This window comes from Choloepus didactylus, chromosome 1 (genome assembly GCF_015220235.1).
Source record: "Choloepus didactylus isolate mChoDid1 chromosome 1, mChoDid1.pri, whole genome shotgun sequence".
Taxonomy (NCBI): domain Eukaryota; kingdom Metazoa; phylum Chordata; class Mammalia; order Pilosa; family Megalonychidae; genus Choloepus; species Choloepus didactylus.
The window spans coordinates 191,549,538-191,569,525 of record NC_051307.1 but is presented as its reverse complement, the minus strand read 5'-3'; the positions used below and the strand labels follow the sequence as shown (position 1 = coordinate 191,569,525).

General features: G+C 39.1%; 1 pseudogene; it reads right to left on the bottom strand.

Moving 5' to 3' along the window:
• Window positions 1-514: 514 nt before the first annotated feature.
• Window positions 515-2,511, bottom strand: LOC119526595 (annotated as a pseudogene).
• Between the last annotated feature and the right edge of the window lie 17,477 nt (window positions 2,512-19,988).

The following is a 19,988-nucleotide window of genomic DNA, read 5'->3' as shown; positions in this document are numbered from 1 at the left end:
ATTTACCCTTTTGTGTATTTTAACTAATATGTGTTCTTCTGTATCCTTTCCTTCACTATTGCATTAGGGTGTGGTACTGTTGGTAAACTTTATTATTTAGCCCATAAATTGTAGAATGTCGATATGAGATCAGGAGAGAACTAGGGGAGGAATAGACAATATCAACTAGAGATCCTGGACTTGGAGATGAATGTGGTAACTGATGAAACATTGGCTTGACTTCCTTGGAAGTTGACAGGGTGAGTGCATCTTTGATTGTATAAAGAATAGTTGCAATATTTTAAGTGGCAATATATCTTTTGAAGTGTAAGCCTTTTTCTAGGTGGACATTTAAAGCTGTAACCTTTCAAACAGGTTGTGCTCTGCAGAAAACATGTAGCTTCTCTGACATAAAGACCTAGCTGAGTCCCTGACCCCAACAGCTGCCCATATGGTTTTTCTAATGCTTATTAATAAGGCAGAGAAGTTGGATGGGGTATATTTTATGCATTCTTATTATTATTTCTAAAATTGCCTACAATGGTCCACGTCTGAATGTCTCCAGAGCTGTATGCCTCAGATGCTCATCCAAACACTGGATGGCAAAGGGGTTGACGGCCACGTCAAACTTATTGACAAAGAAGTGGTGATTACACAGCATCCAGTTTAAGTCAACCATCCCAAAGATGCACGCAGAGCAAACATGGACCCTGCTGCAGGGTGGGTAGGGGGTGCCCTTGGAAACATTATCTTCGAAGTAGTGTCACTTGACAAATCTACCCAATGCATGCATGTCAGATATGTCATACCTTGGGCTCAAGGAGAGCATACCTGAGACTTCTTATATCCTTTGAATAGAGGCCCAGAGTTATTCATCCAGGCTGTATGTGTCTTTTGCCCATTCTGTGAACTTACGGGTTTTTTCATTCTCCAGCACATACCCCACATACTTCCTACTGACTACAAAATGGGCACTGCCTTAAAAAATGGGTGTTTCAAGAGGCGGATGTACTTACTAGGTCCCTTTGTTGGTTAGTTTACCATTAATGACTTCATAATGCTTTTTCCACTGATTCTCTTTATTGAAGGGCATCTTCTCAGTTTCACCTATTAATGACTTGAGCTTCCTGACAATTTCCATGTTGGTTTTAATAGGAAAAACGATACCACAAAGACTGATCAAGCACTTCCAGTCTGCATTCAGCCTGTAGAGATCCTTTATGCAGTTGAGATCTGCCTGAACCTGACTCCATGAAGCATAAACCACGCTCTCCAGCTGACTGGCTGCAAAGACTTACTGACACTGGATACCATGCCCACTGATGCAGCTAAAAAGAAATTGTCTGGTTTTTTTTGTCCACATGAAGGCAATAGAAATTTTGAAGCCTATAGATGGCCCTCAGGAGCCTCTCAAGTATTTCAGTTTTGTCATGAATCACTATAGTATGCAATTAGAAACTCTGCCTCTTCTTTGCTAGGGGATTCTACAATTATTTGTGCCTCCTGATGAAAGAAGCACAGTTGCTGGTCATGTTTATATAGCTGTAGGTTGTCCACTATGGGCATTTTTTACATTTTCACTATTAGCATCTGTTCTAGTTTGCTAATGCTGCCAGAATGCAAAACACCAGAAATGGATTGGCTTTTATAAAAGGAGGTTTACTTGGTTACACAGTTACAGTCTTAAGGCCATAAAGTGTCCAGGGTAGTGCATCAACAATCAGGTACCTTCACTGGAGGATGCCAATGGTGTCCAGAAAACCTCTGTTAGCTGGGAAGGCACATGGCTGGCGTCTGCTCTGGAGTTCTGGTTTCAAAATGGGTTTCTCTCAGGACGTTCCTCTCTAGGCTTCAGCTTCTCTCCAAAATGTCACTCTCAGTTGCTCTTGGGGCATTTGTCCTCTCTTAGCTTCTCTGGAGCAAAAATCTGCTTTCAACAGCCATCTTCAAACTGTCTCTCATCTGCAGCTCCTCTCTTCTCAGCTCCTGTGCATTCTTCAAAGTGTCCCTCTTGGCTATAGCTCCTCTTCAAAATGTCACTCTCACCTCCACTGTGTTCCTTCTGTTTGTCAGCTCATTTATATGGCTTCAGTGATTTAATTTAGACCCACCATGAATGGGTGGGGTAACACCTCTGTGGAAATTATCCAATCAGAGTCATCACCCACAGTTGGGTGGGGCACATCTGCACAGAAACACTCAAAGAATTACAATCTAATCAACACTGATATGTCCGCCCACACAAGACTACATCAAAGATAATGGCATTTTGGGGGACATAATACATTCAAACTGGCACAGTATCTCAAGCTTTACCTTTTCAATTTCATGTCTATCACCCTATAAAACTTTGGTGCAATTAATATCACTAATAGCATCCTCTCCAATCAACTCCAAACATCGCATGCTCACAAATCCGGGCTTTTGATGAACTCTTAAAACTAAGAAGGTGACTAGATTAAAAATAAGAACTAAAAAGTAATATTTGGTGAAATAAGAAAAAAGTCTCCTCCACAGCAACTTCCTCAGCATTTCAACCAACAATTAGGGCCTTTGCTTTGTTAAATCCTGTCTTCTAGGCTTCAAGCACCATCAGTATTCACTGTCTTATCTTTGAAAGTTGTCAGTTTGCGTTTGTTAGTAGTGCAAAGACATCTTTGAAATGGAGGACAGAACTCCACCTAGCCAGCCACTAAGCCCAGCCTGGATCTGCACAGGTGACCTCATCCACCATGAAGATGGAAAGAGATGGTGCCAGTGTTTTACTTTGTTCTGGAAGGGAAAGCACTCAAATGAGCATCTGGCCTCTGGGGTGCAGAAGGGTCTCCAGCAGCACTAAACTCGCAGGGCCACTCCAGGTCCTCTGCTCACCTGCCCACACAGCATTCGTGGTGCTCTGAAGCCATGCCTCCTGACCTTCCTACCTCCCACTTCTATTTAATTCTTTGCCTTCTCTTTTGTAACTGCCAGGAAGTTCATCCTGGCAGAATTCCTTTAACCGTCTCTTAGCATTTCCTGCATGGGAAGATTGGCATCTTTATTCAAGACATGAGAAGCTTTGACACCTATTATGCTGTTCTCAGTATTTGAGAACTCTGCCCAAATTACTAGACAACATGAAAAGTTTAACATCCTAAGGGGAAAAATCTACACACAAATTAAAATGCAATGAACAGAAAAAGTAAATAAGAGTTCTGGAAGACTTCCACTTTTAAATAAACCAGTTTGTTCTGTTAAAACATGTTCTGGAGGTTGATCCTTCTCTGCGCCAGTTACCTGAACAAGTTAATTAGCTTCTCTCATCTTTGGTTTCTCGAACCCATCTCATATGGTTCTTATGACATTAAATGATGTAATCTTAGCATAGTACATGGTATATAGGAAATACTCTATACACTTTAGATATCATTTTTAATAATCTGCTTGTTCAGGAAACATTGCTGAAGTGTTGTAAATTTCCTAGGGTGGACTGTCTCATAAATTTTATGTAATTTAGGCTCTCACTTTTTTTAATGCCATTTTACTGAGATATATTTGCACACCATACAGTCCATCTAAAGTATACTATTAATGGCTCACCATATCATCACATAGTTGTGCATTCATCACCACAATCAGTTTTAGAATATTTTCATTACTCCAAGAAGAAGGAAAAAGACTTCTGGGAAGATGGTGGAGTAGGTGAGGTGGAATGGGCTTCTCCTCTGTGAAAGAAACTAGAAAGGGGCTGGAGGATGCTCAGGACCATGGTTTCAGGGTGTGACTTCCATAGAGGGTCCCCCACAGTACATGGAGGGGACATGGACAAAAAAGCTAGAGACAGAGACTTGAGGCAAAGGGTGAGTTTGTTTGGCTGGGTCTTCCTTCTGGGCCAGCAGAAGCGAGACAACCTCTGGGCAAGAGAATGAGCAGCAGCTCTCCACCCCCATGCACCTACCTTGGTGGTTAGCTGGGGAGGTGATCCTCCACAGCCAGACAGCTGGGAACCCTTGTGACGAAATTCGGGACACAGTGTTTGCTCTCCCCCAATGGAAATCTGAGGAGTACATTGGCAAGAGGCAGGGAAAGGAGAGGGCACCATACCAGTGCATCAGGAGTCCCTCCCTTACCCCAGACACTTGTAGGCTCAAGGCAGGCAGGGAGTGGGGCATGTTGGATCTGCAGGTTGCCCTTGAGAGGACTCCCTGCCTAACTGCTCAGGGCCCATGTTGCAGCCTGAGAGCAGGCAGTTCCCAGTGCACATGGAGAACTGGTGCACTGATTGGTTCTCTACCTGGTTTGGGCTCCACTCAGCACACAAGAGAAGTTCAAGGAAGACCAGCTTAAGAACCCCACTTACTGGTAGGATCGGGAAACTGCACTCCAGTAAGCTGTAGCTCAAGAGGCCACCTGCTGATAGGATTGGGAAACTGCACTCCAGCAAGCTGTACCTCTCCCAAATTATGTATAAATGCTCAAATAATCCTGCGTTTCCCAAAATAACCTTATAAAGACAAGCAAATGTCCTGCAGCCAACAGAAAATCACAAAGCACTTGAAGAATCTAGAAGATACGGAGAAGCCAAATAAACAAATTAAAAAGCTAGAAGAGGCACAAAATTTAGAGCAATTAATTAAAGAACTCAAACAAATCTCCAAAACAACTTCAACAAGATGGCTAAAGACATAAAGGAAATCAAGAAGACTCTAGAAGAGCATAAACAAAAATTCGAAAGAGTAAATTAAAAAAAATAGCAGATCTTATGGAAAGAAAAGACACTATGGATCAAATTAAAAATATGCTAGAGACACAGCAGCAGATTTGAAGAGGCAGAAGAAAGGATAGTGAACTAGAATACAGAGCAATGGAATGCAAACACACACAAGAACAAATGGTGAAAAAAATAGAAAAAAATTGAAATGGATCTAGAGAAATGATGGACAACATGAAGCAAACAAATATAAGAATCATTGGTGTCCCAGAAGGAGAAGAGAAGGGTAAAAAGGGCTAGGAAGAATGTTTCAAGACATAGTTGGGGAAAACTTCCCAACCCTTCTAAATGACATAAATATGCAAATCAAAGATGCTCAACAAACTCCAAATAGAATTAATCCAAATAAACCTACTCTGAGACATATACTTATTAGATTGTCAAATGCTGAAGAGGAGAAAGTTCTGAAAGCAGCAAGAGAAAAGCAATTCACCACATGCAAGGAAAACAACATAAGACTAAGTTCTGACTACTCAGCAGCACCATGGAGGTGAGAAGGCAGTGGTATGACGTATTTAAATACTGAAAGAGAAAAATTGCCACCCAAGAATTCTTTATCCAGCAAAGCTCTCCTTCAAAATTGAAGGAAAGATTGATTTCTGTTTCCTGTGATACCTTGGATCAAGGTCTGAAGTGTTGAAGGTCTCTGATGTGTTAGGGGTTTCATCTCGCTTTTTGTGCTGACTCATGGTTTAGATCATGTTCTTGTAACCTGTACTGATTAATGGCTCTGGGTCAGAGTTAGATGATCACCTATTGTGGATAACCTGCAACCCCAGCATTATGAACTATTTCTGGGAAACAGATGTGGTGTAACCAAAGTGACACCTAATTATTTTGCGTTCACTTATCCTCTATCCAATTGCAGCATCAGGAAATATGATAGCATGTTCAGCATTCTCATTGAAAGTGCAGTCACATTAAGAACCAGTGTTTTTAAATTTGGAGTATCACTGCCCGATACCATGTTCTGTTCCAAGAAAGTTTCCATTTGCCCAGCTGAAAAGTGGGATAGTGATAACAGGTCATTTTGGGAAATACATACAGGGTCAGTGGGAAAGGAAAACTCATCATCATCTTAAGTGGAAAATGTGGGGATCAATCCAGGAGAGTCATTTTGGAACAGATTTTCCCTTGTTGGATTATATAATTTTCTTATCCCTTGCTCTAAGGAAGGAATTAAGTTATAATTCCAAAGTGTGAGGCAAGTTTACTAACTCTTGTATTCTGGCTACATTGAGGATTGTACTGACTCTTGGAAGTTGGACTAATGCCTATAGATATAATCTTTTATCTTTTAAAGAATATTTTAAATGAGTTTTCTCTGTAATTCATGTTGATTACTTCTTTCAATGAGGTAATAGAGAATCCCCAGATATTAAATTTGAAATGAAGATATTTTTGTTTTGTTTTGTTTTGTTTAAATTCAGTTTTATTGAAATATATTCACATACCATACAATCATCCATGGTGTACAATCAACTGTTGACAGTACCATACTATAGTTGTGCATTCATCACCCCAATCTATTTCTTGAACATTTTTCTTACACCAGAAAGAATCAGAATAAGAATAAATAATAAAAATAAAAAAGGAACACCCAAATCACCCCCCATCCTACCCTATTTTTCATTTAGGTTTTGTCCCCATTTTTCTGCTCATCCATCCATACACTGGATAAAGGGAGTGCAATCCACAAGGTTTTCACAGTCACTGTCACCCCTTGTAAGCTACATTGTTATACAACCATCTTCAAGAGTCAAGGCCACTGGATTGGAGTTTGGTGGTTTCAGGTATTTACTTCTAGCTAGTCCAATATATTAAAACCTAAAAAGTGTTATCTATATAATGCATAGGAATGTCCAACAGAGTGACCTCTTGACTCCATTTGAAATCTCTCAGCCACTGAAGCTTTATTTCATTTCATTTCACATCCCCCTTTTGGTCAAGAAGATGTTCTCAATCCCATGATGCTGGGTCTAGATTCATCCCTGGGAGTCGTATCTTGCATTGCCAGGGAGATTTATACCCCTGGGAGTCAGGGCCCACCTGGGGGGGGGCAGTGAGATCACCCACAAAGGTGGCTTAGTTAGAGAGAGGGCCACATCTGAGCCACAAAGAGGCACTCAGGGAGATTCTTAGGCACAATTATAAGCAGCTTTAGCCTCTCCTTGCAGCAACAAGCTTCATAGGGGCCATCCCCAAGACAGAGGGCTCAGCACATCAAGCCATCAGTCCCCAATGTTTGTGAGAACATCAGCAACAATTCAGGTGAGGAAGTCCAACACCTCTACATCCTCTCCCAGCTCTTCAGGTGGGCCCCGAATATATATTTTTATTCTCCACCTGAATTACTTTAGGATGTGTTGCTATTTCATTCTAATCTATACAGACCTACGATAGCTCACTTCCTATTAAAAGTTCCATGTAATTGTAGTGTTCGAACAAATTGACTGTAGAAGTTATATTGTTTAGAAAATATAGATCCTACACCAAATATAACATCTCTTCCCTTGGTCTCATATGGAAGTTGAAGTTTTAACACACAGTCAGTTTTAACCTTTACCCTTTGGCCCAATTTGCTCTAGTCTTAACCAGATCTGCTTTATTCATATCTCTAATTGAAGTCTGGGATCTATTTCAGCTTTTTTTTTTTTTTTTAAACAGTTGCTGTATGTGTTAATACTGATATTCATATCTGCCGAGCTCTTGCTCTGAGTTTCAGGTGTAACACAGATACCCAGTGTTCCAGAGAACAATCAGGTTATACATTAAGGGATCAACATCTCAGAGTTTGGAGATAGGCATTACAATTCAGGAATAGATTTGATGGCTATAAGAGCTTACAATCTAGGGACCATTACAGTAATCATTTCCCTGTTAGGCTGTGCTCTAAGATTCAGTTCTGAATTTACACGTTGTAGTTAGTCCATATTAGTGAGGCATTATAGTGTTTGCCTTTGTTTCTGGCGTACTTCACTCAACATGCTGTCTACAGGATCCATTCACCAATTTGCCTGTCTCACAGCTTCACTCCTTCTTGTAGTTGCTCAATATTCCATTGTATGCATATACCACAGTTCACCATTCGGTTCCTCAGTCAGTGTACCCTTAGGCCACCTCCACCCATTGCAAATCATGAATACTGCTTCCATAAACACCAATGTGCAAATGTCCATTTATGTTTCTATTCTTGGATCTTCCAAATACATACCTTATATTGAGGTTGTAGGACCTTATGGACCCACATACTTAGCTTCTTGTGGAGCCACCACGGTGACCTCCAGAAAGGCTACACCATTCTGCCTCCTCATCAACAGTAAATAGGTACATTCCTCTCTCCATGTTTTCTCTAGCACTTTTTTTATCTTAATTTTATTGAGATATATTCACATACCACGCAGTCATACAAAGCAAATCGTACATTCAATTGTTCACAGTACCATTACATAGTTGTACATTCATCACCTAAATCAATCCCTGACACCTTCATTAGCACACACACAGAAATAACAAGAATAATAATTAAAGTGAAAAAGAGCAATTGAAGTAAAAAAGAACACTGGGTACCTTGGTCTGTTTGTTTGTTTGTTTCCTTCCCCTATTTTTCTACTCATCCATCCATAAACTACACAAAGTGGAGTGTGGTCCTTATGGCTTTCCCAATCCCAATGTCACCCCTCATAAGCTACATTTTTATACAATTGTCTTCAAGATTCATGGGTTCTGGGTTGTAGTTTGATAGTTTCAGGTATCCACCACCAGCTACCCCAATTCTTTAGAACCTAAAAAGGGTTGTCTAAATTGTGCGTAAGAGTGCCCACCAAAGTGACCTCTCGGCTCCTTTTGGAATCTCTCTGCCACTGAGGCTTATTTCATTTCCTTTCACATCCCCCTTTTGGTCAGGAAGATGTTCTCCGTCCCACGATGCCAGGTCTACATTCCTCCCTGGGAGTCATATTCCACGTTGCAAGGGAGATTCACTCCCCTGGGTGTCTGATCCCATGTAGAGGGGAGGGCAGTGATTTCACCTTTCAAGTTGGCTTAGCTAGAGAGAGAGGGCCACATCTGAGCAACAAAGAGGTACTCGGGAGGAGGCTCTTAGGCACAATTATAGGGAGGCCTAGCCTCTCCTTTGCAGCAACCGTCTTCCCGAGGGTAAAACCTATGGTAGAGGACTCAACCCATCAAACCACCAGTCCCCTATGTCTGTGGTCATGTCAGCAACCATCGAGGTGGGGTAGGCCAACACCCCTGCATTCTCCACAGGCTCCTCAAGGGGGCACTACATATTTTTTTCCTTGTTTTTTGTGGTTTTTTTTTTTAATTTTTTTTCTTTTTTAAATCAACTGTATGGAAAAAAAATTAAAAAAAAAAAAACATACAATAAAAGAACATTTCAAAGAAACCATAACAAGGGAGTAAGAAAAAGACAACTAACCTAAGATAACTGCTTTACTTCCAACCTGTTCCTACTTTACCCCAAGAAAGTTACCTAATATAGCAACATTTCTGTGAACTTGTTCCTACTATATCCATCAGAAATTAACAAACCATAGCATTCCTGGGCATCCCCAGAACGTTAAATAGCTTATCTGTTCTTCTTGGATTATTGTTCCCCCTTCCTTAATTGCTCTCTATTGCTAGTTCCCCTACATTCTACATTATAAACCATTTGTTTTACATTTTTCAAAGTTCACATTAGTGGTAGCATATAATATTTCTCTTTTTGTGCCTGGCTTATTTCGCTCAGCATTATGTCTTCAAGGTTCATCCATGTTGTCATATGTTTCACAAGATCATTCCTTCTTACTGCCGCGTAGTATTCCATCATGTGTATATACCACATTTTATTTATCCACTCATCTGTTGAAGGACATTTGGGTTGTTTCCATCTCTTGGCAATTGTGAATAATGCTGCTATGAACATTGGCGTGCAGATATCTGTTCGTGTCACTGCTTTCCGATCTTCCGGGTATATACCGAGAAGTGCAATCGCTGGATCGAATGGTAACTCTATATCTAGTTTTCTAAGGAACTGCCAGACTGACTTCCAGAGTAGCTGAACCATTATACAGTCCCACCAACAATGAATAAGAGTTCCAATTTCTCCACATCCCCTCCAGCATTTGTAGTTTCCTGTTTGTTTAATGGCAGCCATTGTAATCAGTGTGAGATGGTATCTCATTGTGGTCTTAATTTGCATCTCTCTAATAGCTAGTGAAGCTGAACATTTTTTCATGTGTTTCTTGGCCATTTGTATTTCCTCTTCAGAGAACTGTCTTTTCATATCTTTTGCCCATTTTATAATTGGGCTGTCTGTACTATTGTCATTGAGTTGTAGGATTTCTTTACATATGCAAGATATCAGTCTTTTGTCAGATACATGATTTCCAAAAATTTTTTCCCATTGAGTTCGCTGCCCTTTACCTTTTTGAGAAATTCCTTTGAAGTGCAGAAACTTCTAAGCTTGAGGAGTTCCCATTTATCTATTTTTTCTTTTGTTGCTTGTGCTTTGGGTGTAAAGTCTAGGAAGTGGCCTCCTATTACAAGGTCTTGAAGATGTTTTCCTACATTATCTTCTAGGAGTTTTATGGTACTTTCTTTTATATTGAGATCTTTCATCCATTTTGAGTTAATTTTTGTGTAGGGTGTGAGGTAGGGGTCCTCTTTCATTCTTTTGGATGTGGATATCCAACTCTCCCAGCCCCATTTGTTGAAAAGACCATTATGACTCAGTTCAGTGACTTTGGGGGCCTTATCAAAGATCAGTCGGCCATAGATCTGAGGGTCTATCTTAGAATTCTCAATTCGATTCCATTGATCTATATGTCTATTTTTGTGCCAGTACCATGCTGTTTTGACAACTGTGGCTTTATAATAAGCTTCAAAGTCAGGGAGTGTAAGTCCTCCCACTTCATTTTTCTTTTTTAGGGTGTCTTTAGCAATTCAAGGCATCTTCCCTTTCCAAATAAATTTGATAACTAGCTTTTCCAAGTCTGCAAAGTAGGTTGTTGGAATTTTGATTGGGATTGCATTGAATCTGTAGATGAGTTTGGGTAGAATTGACATCTTAATGACATTTAGCCTTCCTATCCATGAACATGGAATATTTTTCCATCTTTTAAGGTCCCCTTCTATTTCTTTTAGTAGAGTTATGTAGTTTTCTTTGTATAGGTCTTTTACATCTTTGGTCAAGTTTATTCCTAGGTACTTGATTTTTTTAGTTGCTATTGAAAATGATATCTTTTTCTTGAGTGTCTCTTCAGTTTGTTCATTTCTAGCATATAGAAACATTACTGACTTATGTGCATTAATCTTGTATCCCACTACTTTGCTAAATTTGTTGATTAGCTCTAGTAGCTGTATCATCGATTTCTCAGGGTTTTCCAGATATGAGATCATATCATCTGCAAACAATGACAGTTTTACTTCTTTTCCAATTTGGATGCCTTTTATTTCTTTGTCTTGCTGGATTGCCCTGGCTAGCACTTCCAGCACAATGTTGAATAACAGTGGTGACAGCGGGCATCCTTGTCTTGTTCCTGATCTTAGAGGGAAGGCTTTCAGTCTCTCACCATTGAGTACTATGCTGGCCGTGGGTTTTTCATATATGCTCTTTATCATATTGAGGAAGTTTCCTTCAATTCCTACCTTTTGAAGTGTTTTATCAAAAACGGATGTTGGATTTTGTCAAATGCTTTTTCAGCATCTATTGAGATGATCATTTGATTTTTCCCTTTCGAATTTTTAACGTGTTGTAATACACTGATTGATTTTCTTATGTTGAACCATCCTTGCATGCCTGGAATGAACCCCACTTGGTCATGGTGTATGATTTTTTTAATGTGTCTTTGGATTCGATTTGCAAGTATTTTGTTGAGAATTTTTGCGTCTATATTCATTAGGGAGATTGCCCAGTAGTTTTCCTTTTTTGTAGCATCTTTGCCTGGTTTTGGTATTAGATTGATGTTAGCTTCATAAATGAGTTAGGTAGTATTCCATTTTCTTCAATGTTTTGAAGAGTTTGAGTAAGATTGGTGTCAGTTCTTTCTGGAAAGTTTGGTAGAATTCCCCTTTGACGCCATCTGGCCCTGGGCATTTATTTGTGGGAAGATTTTTGATGATTGATTGGATCTCTTTGCTTGTGATGGGTTGATTGAGGTCTTCTATTTCTTCTCTGGTCACTCTAGGTTGTTCATATGTTTCCAGGAAATTGTCCATTTCTTCTACATTATCCAGTTTGCTGCCATACAATTGTTCATAGTATCCTCTTATAATTTTTTTAATTTCTTCAGGATCTGCAGTTATGTCACCTTTTTCATTCATTATTTTGTTTATATAGGTCTTCTCTCTTTTTGATTTTGTCAGTCTAGCTAGGGGCTTGTCGATCTTGTTGATCTTCTCAAAGAACCAACTTTTGGTGATATTTATCCTCATTGTTTTTTTGTTCTCTACGTCATTTATTTCTGCTTTAATCCTTGTTATTTCTTTTCTTCTACTTGGTTTAGGATTGGTTTGCTGTTCATTTTCTAGCTTCTTCAGTTGATCCATTAGTTCTTTGATTTTGGCTCTTTCTTCCTTTTTAATATATACATTTAGTGCTATAAATTTCCCCCTCAGCACTGCTTTTGCTGCATCCCATAGGTTTTGGTATGTTGTGCTCTATATATTTAGTTATTTCTCTTGCTATTTCTTCTTTAACCCTCTGATTGTTTAGGAGTGTGTTGTGTAACCTCCAGGGATTTGTGAATTTTCTAAGTCTCTGATGGTTATTGACTTCTAATTGTATTCCACTGTGGTCAGAGAATGTGCTTTGAATAATTTCAATCTTTTTAAATTTATTGAGGCTTGTTTTATGTCCCAGCATATGATCTATTCTGGAGAAAGTTCCGTGAGCACTAGAAAAGTATGTGTATCCTGGTGATTTGGGATGTAATGTTCTGTATATGTCTGTTAAATCTAATTCATTTATCAGATTGTTTAGGTTTTCAATTTCCTTATTGGTCTTCTGTCTGGTTGATCTATCTATAGGAGAGAGTGATGTGTTGAAGTCTCCCACAATTATTGTGGAAACATCAATTGCTTCCTTTAGTTTTGCCAGTGTTTGTCTCATGTATTTTGTGGCACCTTGATTGGGTGTATAGACATTTGCAATTGTTATTTCTTCTTGTTGAATTGCTCCTTTTATTAGTATGTAGTGGCTTTCTTTGTCTCTCAAAACATCCCTGCATTTAAAGTCTATTTTATCTGACATTAATATTGCTACACCTGCTTTCTTTTGGCTGTAGCTTGCATGAAATATTTTTTCCATCCTTTCACTTTCAATTTCTTTGTGTCCCTGTGTCTAAGATGTGTCTCTTGTATGCAACATATTGATGGTTCATTTTTTTTGATCCATTCTGCAAATCTATATCTTTTAATTGGGGAGTTTAATCCATTTACATTCAATGCTATAACCGTGAAGGCATTTCTTGAATCAGCCATCTTATCCTTTGGTTTATGTTTGTCATATATATTTTTCCCCTCTCTCTATTAATATCCTTTATTGTACCCATACCGAATCTCTTTAGTATTGAACCTTTCTCCAAGTCACTCTGTCCTTTCTTTGTTTCTCTGTCTGTAGGGCTCCCTTTAGTATCTCCAGTAGGGCAGGTCTCTTGTTAGCAAATTCTCTCAGCATTTGTTTGTCTGTGAAAAATTTAAGCTCTCCCTCAAATTTGAAGGAGAGCTTTGCTGGATAAAGTATTCTTGGTTGGAAATTTTTCTCACTCAGAATTTTAAATATATCGTGCCACTGCCTTCTCGCCTCCATGGTGGCTGCTGAGTAGTCACTACTTAGTCATATGCTGTTTCCTGTGTATGTGGTGAATTGCTTTTCTCTTGCTGCTTTCAGAACTTGCTCCTTCTCTTCCGTGTTTGACAGTGTGATCACAATATGTCTTGGAGTGGGTTTATTTGGATTTATTCTATTTGGAGTTCGCTGAGCATTTATGATTTGTGTATTTATGTTGTTTAGAAGATTTGGGAAGTTTTCCCCAACAATTTCTTTGAATACTCTTCCTAGACCTTTACCCTTTTCTTCCCCTTCTGGAACACCAATGAGTCTTATATTCGGATGTTTTATATTATCTATCATATCCCTGAAGTCCGTTTCGATTTTTTCAATTTTTTTTCCCATTCTTTCTTTTATGCTTTCATTTTCCATTCTGTCATCTTCCAGGTCACTGATTTGTTGTTCAGCTTCCTCTAGTCTTGTACTATGAGTGTCCAGAATCTTTTTAATTTGGTCAACAGTTTCTTTAATTTCCATAAGATCATCTAGTTTTTTTATTTAGTTTTGCAATGTCTTCTTTATGCTCTTCTAGGGTCTTCTTGATATCCTTTGTATCCCGTACTATGGTCTCATTGTTCATCTTTAGTTCTTTGAGTAGCTGCTCTAGGTGCTGTGTCTCTTCTGTTCTTTTGATTTGGGTGCTTTGGCTTGGGTTATCCATATCGTCTGGTTTTTATAATTTTCTGTTGTTTTTGGCCTCTTGGCATTTGCTGAACTTGATAGGGTTCTTTTAGGATTTGTAGACCAATTGAATTCCTTATCTCTAATTTATCAGATCTACAGCTTTGTGGAGTACACTTTCTCTAACTAACCAGCAGGTGGCATCCACGAGCCACCTGTTCTCCACAAGCCAGTTCTCCCCTGCTTTGCCTTTGTGGTGAGTGGGGGAGTGAGTCTTGTGGGGTCCAATTGGTGTACCAAGCTTGCGTGTGTAGTTGGTGTTGCCCGCCCTGTATATGGGGCGTGTTTCTGGGCAGTCAGGGAGGTGGGGTGGCTCTAACAATCAAATCTCCCTGATGATCCTAGAGTTTTAAAGCTGCTGCAATAGTCTAATCCTTCAGTTCAGCCCTGCCACAGTTTGTCTCTGCCACTGACCCACAAGTCCTTGGTATTGGCGTATGGCTCCTGAGACTTGCAACTGAGTCCCTTTTCCAGGCTGTGCACCCCCTGGTCCTCTGTTGAGGGATGACTGTGCTATGTCACAGGTGAGTGCCATCCCCCCAGGGCGGTTCTGGGCTGCTGGGCTGTGTAGGGAGGCTCCCAGCCTGCTGAAATGATGGCTGAATGGGGCTTTGTTAATTCACACTGCTCCACCTTCCCAACTCTAGGACAACCAGCTGAGGTTGCAGGGAAGGCTAATGACCACGCCCAGTTTTGTGGTGTGTGCCTGTTATTTGAAGCACTTCCGTCACACTGTGTTGTCTGGGGCAGCTCTGGGCTATGGGGCTGGTGATGGGCAGGAGTGTTTCCTGTCCACCAGGATGATGGCTGTGAACAGACACCCCCGTTTTCTTGGGAAGTTGTGGTGTTTAGTGAATTTTCTCAGCCACTGGATTATTGCCTTTTGTCTCAGAGCTCTCTTAGTTCTGCTCTTGTCTTGACCTACCCAAATTGCAAGTCTTTGAAGCTTTCTGTATTGGGCTTCTTAGAGTAATTGTTTTAGAAAAAGAAAAAAGGATTAAAAAAAAAAAAAAAAAAAAACCAAAAAGGGCCCTCCTCACAGATCTAATGGGTTATTGAAATGCTAAGAGACAAAGCAATTAGGGCCATTAAGGAAAGGTCCCCAGGGCAGAGAGATCAGCTTTTCTTCGGGATTTGCATACGAGCCTCAGGGCCTGAGCTCTGCCCTTCCCCTTTCTATGTTCACCAGAACTCCAAAAATCCTCCGCTTTTATTTTGGAGTTTTTCGTGCTGTTTTTTTCTATGTCTGTCTCCTCTCTGCTGGGCTGGCTGCTCTCAGATTCTCTGGTGTCTGGTCTCAGTCTATCTATGGTTGGAGTTTGGATCAGTAGAATGAGTTTCCGATAAGGTCTGCCACTGCAGTTCTCCCTTCTCCTTCCGGGACTGACAGCCCCTCCTCCCACAGGACTGAGCCTGGCAGGGAGGGGTTCGGGTCCCCTGGCCACAAAACTTACAGATTTTGCTGATCTCAGCAGTTCCACATTTTCATGAGTGTTGTATGAAGTATGCCCAAAGTCAGATTGCTCTGTGGTGTCTAGTCCACGCAGTTCCTGGCTTTCTACCTACTTTCCTGGAGGAGTAACTAAAACATACATCTCACCAGTCCACCATCTTGCCCCGCCTCCCTCTCTAGCACTTTTACTATTTATATTTTTCCTACAATCTTACAGAGATATATTCACATAAATACAACCATCCACAGTGTACAATAAGTTGTTCATGGCATCATCACATAGTTGTACATTTATCACCAAAGTCACCACTTGAACATATTGATTAGTAAGAAAGAGGTTTTTGTTTTGTTTTGTTTTGTTTTATTTTGGAGAATAACAAAAAAGCTAATAGAAAGAAAAATAAAAATGTCATACAATATAATAGTAAGGACAGAAAACAACACTGCTACCAAGAATCCCATATCCCCCACTTTTATCCCCCTCTCATACACATTTAACTTTGGTATATTGCCTTTGTTACATTTCATGGAAGCATATTGGAATGTTACCGTTCACCATAGACTCCAGTTTGCTTTGATTATGTTTTTTCCCAAATACCATTCCTTTTTCAACACTCTGGATGGCTGACATTCATTTGTTCTCCCACATGTGAGAACATTTTTATATTTGTACATTTAGCAACAGTCATTGGCCACTCCAGTTTTTGCCAAGTTATACAGTCTGTCTTCATCACCTATCATTATCTCTGGTGTCATACATTCCCCTATCCCACCTCTTTCAGCTTTACTCGCAGACATTTTTGTTCCATGTACTTACAATATGGTGGTGCCATTACACAGTATTATGCTATTTATGTCTGGATCTATACAATCAATCCTGCTGAACATTTCTGTAGTCCTTCCGCATCAAATGCCTGATCTCTACCCTCTTTCTATCTCGTGGTAGCCTGTGTTATCAGCTTTTAACTCTCAAAGTTTGCTCATTAGTGTTATTTCATATTAGTGAGACCATACAGTATTTGTTCTTTCATTTCTGGCTAACTTCACTCAACATAATGTCCTCAAGGTTCTTCCATGTTATTGTATGTTCCATGTCTTTGTTCTGTCTTACAGCTGCATAATATTCCACCATGTGTATATACCACAGTTTGTTTACCCACTCTTCCATTGATGGACACTTGGGCTGCTTCCATCTCTTGGCAATAGTGAATAATGCTGCAATAAACATCGGTTTACAAGTGTCCTTTTGTGTCTTAGCTTTTAGTTCCTTTGAGTATATACCTTGCAATGCAATAGCTGGGTCATATGGCAAATCTATACTTAGCTTTCTGAGGAACCTCCACCACACTGTCTTCCAGAGTGGTTGCACCATTCTAGATTCCCACTAGCAATGAATAAGTGTGCCTCTTTCTTTGCATCCTCTCCAGGACTTGTAATTTTCTGTTTTTTGGATAATGGCTATTCTGGTAGATGTGAGATCATCTCATTGTGGTTTTGACTTGCACTTCCTAATAGCCAGTGAAGTTGAGCATTTTTTTTCCATATGTTTTTGAGCCATTTTTATTTCCTCTTCAGAAAAGTCTCTGTCCATATCTTTTGCCCATTTTAAAATTGAGTTGTTTGTCTTTCTGTTGTTGAATTGTGGGATTGTTTTATATATTCACGATATTAAACCCTTATCTGATATGTGGTTTCCAAATATTGTCTCCCATTGTGTAGGCTGTCTTTTTACTTTTCTAACAAGGTCTTTTGATGTACAAAAGTGTTTGATTTTGAGGAGATCCCATTTGTCTATTTGTTCTTTGGTTGCTTGCACTTTGGGTGTAAGGTCTGGGAAACCACCTCCTATCACAAGATCTTTAAGATAGTGCCCTACATTTTCTTCTAAGAGTCTTATGATCTTAGTGCTTATGTTTAGGTCTTTGATCCAATTAGAGTTAATTTTTGTATAAGGTATGAGGTAGGAGTCCTCTTTCATTCTTTTGGAAATGGATATCCAGCTCTCCAAACACCACTTATTGAAGAGGCTGCTCTGTCCTAGTTGATTTGGCTTGACAGCCTTATCAAAGATCAATTGTCTGTAGATGCAAGAGTCTATTTCTGAACACTCAATTCAATTCCATTGGTTGGTATCAGTATCCTTATGCTAATACCATGCTGTTTTGAGCACTGTAGCTTTGTAATATGCTTCAAAGTCAGGTAGTATGAAACCTCCCACTTTGTTCCTCTTTCTCAAGATATTTTTGGCTATTTGGGGCACCTTGCTGTTCCAAATAAATTTGATTATTGGTTTTTCTATTTCTGCAAAGTAAGTTCTTGGGATTTTAATTGGTATTGCATTGAATCTATAAATCAGTTTAGGTAGAATTGACATCTTAATTATATTTAGTCTTCCAATCCATGTACATGGTATGTTCTTCCATTTTTTTTTTTTTTTTTAGGTCCTATTCAGTTTCTTTTAGCAGTTTCCTATAATTTTCTTTGTATAGGTCTTTTGTGACCTTCATTAAATTTATTCCTAAATACTTGATTCTTTTGGTTGTTATTGTAAATGGAATTTTTTTTATTTCTTCCTCTTTTGGCACATTACTTATGTATAAGAACACTACAGATTTTTGCATGTTGAGCTTGTAGCCTGCCACTTTGCTTTATTCATTGATTAGCTCTAATAGCTTTGCTGTAGATTTTTCTGGATTTTCTACATATAGAATCATGTCATCTGCAAACAGTGAAAGTTTTACTTCTTCCTTTCCAATTTGGATGCCTTTTATTTCTTTTTCTTGCCTGATTGCTCTAGCTAGAACTTCCAGCACAATGTTGAATAACAGTGGTGACAGTGGGCATCCCTGTCTTGTTCCAGATCTCAGAGGGAAAGCTTTCAGTCTCTCCCCATTGAGAATGATATTAGCTGTGGGTTTTTCATATATTGCCTTTATCATATTGAGAAAATTTCCTTCTATTCCTATCCTTTGAAGTGTTTTCATCAAGAAAAGTAGATGAATTTTGTCAAATGCCTTTTCTGCATTGATCAAGATGATCATGTGGTTCTTTTGCTTTGATTTATTGATGTGGTGTATTACATTAATTGATTTTCTTATGTTGAAACAGCCTTGCATACCTGGAATAAACCCCACTTGGTCATGATGTATAATTCTTTTAATGTGCTACTGGATTTGACTTGCGAGTATTTTGTTGAGGATTTTTGCATCTATATTCATTAAAGAGATTGGTCTATAATTTTCTTTTTTTGTAGTACCTTTGTCTGATTTTGGTATTAGGGTGATGTTGGCTTCATATAATGAGTTGGGTAGCTTTCCCTCCTCTTCAATGTTTTTGAAGAGTTTGAGCAGGATTGGTATTAATTCTTTCTTGAATGTTTGGTAGAATTCACATGTGAAGCCTTCTGGGCTTTTCTTTTTTGGGGAGCTTTCTGATAACTGACTCAATATCTTTGCTTATGATTGGTTTGTTGAGGTCCTCTATTTCTTCTTGGGTCAATGTTGGTTGTTTATGCTTTTCTAGGAAGTTGTCCATTTCATGTACATTGTCCAGTTTATTAGCATATAGTTGCTCATAGTATCTTCCCATTATCTCCTTTATTTCTGCAGGGTCAGTAGTTATGTTTTCTTTCCCATTTCTGATTGCATTTATTTGCATCTGCTCTCTCTATCTCTCTCTCTCTCTCTCTCTTTTTTTTTTTTTTTTTTTGTTAGCATAGCTTGGGGACATCAATTTTGTTGATTTTCTCAAAGAACCAGCTTCTGGTTTTGTTGATTCTCTCTATTGCTTTCCTGTTCTCAGTTTCATTTATTTCTGCTCTGATCTTTATTTCTTTCCTTCTCTTTGCTTTGGGGTTTATTTGCTGTTCTTACTCTAATTCTTCCAGGTGGACAGTTAATTCCTCAATTTTTCCTCTCTCTTCTCTTTTAATATAGGCATTTAAGGCAATAAATTTCCCTCTCAGCACTGCCTTTGCTGCATCCCATAAGTTTTGATATGTTGTGTTTTCATTGTCATATGCCTCAAGGTACTTAGTAATTTCTCTTGTAATTTCTTCCTTTACCCACTGGTTTTCTAAGAGTGTATTCTTTAGTCTCCATATATTTGTGAATTTTACAATCTTCTGCCTGTTATTTATTTCCAACTTCATTCCATTATGATTGAAGATAGTGTTTTTAATAATATCAATATTTTGAAATTTGTTGAGGCTTGCTTTGTGACCCAGCATGTGGTCTATCCTAGAAAATGTATCATAAGCACCCAAGAAGAATGTGTATCCTGCTGTTGTG